The sequence below is a fragment of the Arachis stenosperma genome, chromosome 6 (assembly GCF_014773155.1).
Source record: "Arachis stenosperma cultivar V10309 chromosome 6, arast.V10309.gnm1.PFL2, whole genome shotgun sequence".
In the NCBI taxonomy this organism is placed as follows: domain Eukaryota; kingdom Viridiplantae; phylum Streptophyta; class Magnoliopsida; order Fabales; family Fabaceae; genus Arachis; species Arachis stenosperma.
The window spans coordinates 54,915,901-54,919,137 of NC_080382.1; the positions used below are offsets into that span (position 1 = coordinate 54,915,901).

The 3,237-nt window shown below is 41.6% G+C and overlaps 1 non-coding gene across 1 annotated transcript; it reads right to left on the reverse strand.

Annotated features, from left to right (window-relative positions):
* Positions 1-547: 547 nt before the first annotated feature.
* Positions 548-651, reverse strand: LOC130937633 (small nucleolar RNA R71). The gene has a single exon (XR_009068843.1). It is a non-coding gene; the product is annotated as a small nucleolar RNA R71 (small nucleolar RNA).
* Positions 652-3,237: the final 2,586 nt, after the last annotated feature.

Consider the following 3,237-nt stretch of genomic DNA (forward strand, 5'->3'; position numbering starts at 1 on the left):
TGAACCTAAGAGGACCTTCCTTAGAAAAAGTAGGGAAGCAAGAGGGAAAAGAGTTATTGGTGCTGAGGAAGAGGAGGAGTACTTTGAAACAAACATGGAGGAGAACTTGGAAAACAACCATGAAGGAGAAGCTCACAACCATGCCAGAGAAGGCCCTGGGAATCATGCTGGGGTAAAAAGAAGGGTTCCAGGCTCATACATCAATCTAAACCCAGGAAATTGCAGAAGTAGCATCCAAAAGCCAACCATACATGCCAATAACGTTGAATTAAAACCCCAGCTCATCACCCTTGTTCAGAACAACTGTTCATTCGGAGGAAACGCCCAAGAAGACCCAAATCAACATCTAACCACGTTCCTAAAAATATGTGACACTGTGAAGTCTAATGGTGTTCATCCTGATACCTATAGACTGCTTTTGTTCCCCATTTCACTCAGGGACAAAGCATCTAAATGGCTGGAATCTTTTCCAAAGGAGAGTTTAACAAATTGGGAAGATATGGTCAATAAATTCATGGCGAGATTCTACCCTCCTCAAAGAATTAATAGGTTGAGAGCTGAGGTATAAACCTTCAGGCAACAAGATGTTGAAACTCTCTATGAGGCATGGGAGAGGTTTAAGGACTTAACAAGAAGGTGCCCACCAGACATGTTCAACGAATGGGTTCAACTGCACATTTCTATGAAGGTCTTTCTTACGAATCAAAGAAGGCCGTAGACCATTCATCAGGGGGGTCTCTAAACAAGAAGAAAACCATTGAAGAAGTGATAGATGTCATTGATATTGTAGTTGAGAATGACTACTTCTATGCTTTAGAAAGGAGCAATATTCGAGGAGTGATGGAGCTGAACCATATGGATGCACTGCTGGCTCAAAACAAGATAATTACCAAGCAGTTAGCTGATCTTACCAAGAAAATGGAAGAAAACCAAGTTACAGCAATCACCACTTTATCACCAGCTCAAGAAGGAGTGAATACAGGAGAAGAAGGTGACTGGGAACAAGCCAACTATGTTAGGAACTCACCTAGGCAGACCCATGATTCATACTCCAAAATTTATAATTCTGGTTGGAAGAACCACCCTAATTTTGGGTGGGAAAATCAACAAGACCAAGGTCAAGACCAGAGATGCCACAACCACAATCCCAACAACAATGTAACCTACTAACACTCAACACAGAGACCATACCAACACCCACCTAACCACCCTTCTCAACATCCATATCAAAACTAACATGACCACTCTCAACATCCTAACCTCAACCTACCATCACCACCCGAAGATAGACTCTCCAGAATTGAGACTCTACTTGAAGGTATATGTAAGGAAGTCCAAGACAACAGAGTGTTCAAGGATGAAGTGCGAGCCAATATAAAAAACCAGGGAGACACCATCAAGAGGCTAGAGTCCCAAGTGGGATATCTATCTCAACAGATTCCCAAGCCTACTGATAGTTTCCCAAGTGACACAGAGAAGAACCCAAGAGGAGAAACAAATAAAGTAAGATGGGAAAAATGCAAGATGATCACTATAAGTAATGAGAGGAGTGTGGAAGAAGTAAACATACAAACAGAACACTTTCAAGATAATCCAAAGGAAAATCATGAATCATGCACCCAATCCCACACACAGGAAGGAGCTAAAAAAAGAGGAGACTCTGAACCCATATGCACCTTTTCCCCAAAGGCTCAAGGGTGGTGTAGCAAGGAGAGTGTATTCAAGGTTCCTCGACATGTTTACATCTCTTCATGTAAACATACCGTTCATGAAGGCTCTCCAGTAAATGCCCTCATACATCAAGTACATAATGGAGCTGCTGACCAAAAAGAGTTCATTAAAGGGTGGGCAAACAATAGTGATGAATAAGGAGTGCACTGCTCTCATTCAAACAGAGCCACCTACAAAAAGGAAGGACCCAGGGAGTTTTTACATCCCCTGTGCTATAGGAAAAACAATGATTAATAAGGGACTCTGTGACCTGGGAGCAAGTATCAACTTAATGCCTCTATCCCTCATGAAAAAGCTTCAAATCAATGAGCTAACACCCACAGACGTAATCATCAAATTGGCTGACAAAACTCAAAAACAGGCAATAGGAGTGGTTGAAAACGCGTTAGTGAAGGTTGGGAACTACTTCCTTCCCACAGACTTTGTTATCTTGGAGATGGAAGAGAATCACATCCATCCCATCATCCTGGGGAGACCATTCTTAGCCACAGCCAGGGCGCTTATAGATGTGGAGCGAGAAGAGCTAATATTGAGGATACATGATGAACAACTCACCTTCAATGTCTTCAAACCCTCACAAGAAGCAGATCAAGAAAATAAGGAATCAAGGGAGGATCACAATAAAGCACTGATGGAAGAAACAAGCACGGAAGCACAAACACTATACCTGGAAATCCCTTTGGTTGACAAACAATACAGTCAGAAGGCACAATAGCTAAGGGAAACCCTAGAGGAGATAAACCCACTGGAGTCATATGAGACAAGCATAAAAATTTCCTTGGAAAAAGAGGCCACAAGGAGCAGGGTAGCATTAAAAGAAACAAGGAAAAAGGCACCAAGGAGATGGAAGAACAAGAAGATCCCTACAGAGGATTTCTCTCCAGGGGATGAAGTGATCTCTACCTATTTCCCACCTATCCCACCGCATCTCCCTACCATCCCATCTCAGCTGCCTCAAGTATACACTATCAGCAAAATTATTTCCTTAAAACATGTGGCGCTTCTTAATAAAGCCAATGGAGACATATTCACTGCAAGAGGGGAAGATTTGAAGCATTACCAACCACCCTGACAAAGAAGCAACCGTCAAGCTAGCAACGCTAAAAAAGTGCTTTGTTGGGAGGCAACCCAACCTGAGGTAGTTTTCTTTTCATTATTGTCTCAATAAAAGATTTAAGTAGAGTTCTCTGTATTATGAGGAGCTAAGTTTGGTGTTGCACACCAAAACAATCCAATGGTGAATGTGGAACTCTAAGTTTGGTGTTCCACCAAAGACTCCATCTAAAGAGTGCATTGCAACCCTTCAATGATAAAGCATTTACTCTAACAAACAGAGAAACTACTTGACAGATGTTTAATCTCTAATGCATAGTTTGCTTTTCTAGTTCATAGTTGTTTTTCTTAATAAAAGCACATGAGGTTTTTGCATGTATTCAACTTGTTGCATTAAGGCAAGGAACTAAGTTTGGTGTTCACACACCAAATTGAGTTCAGAAATTCACAAGC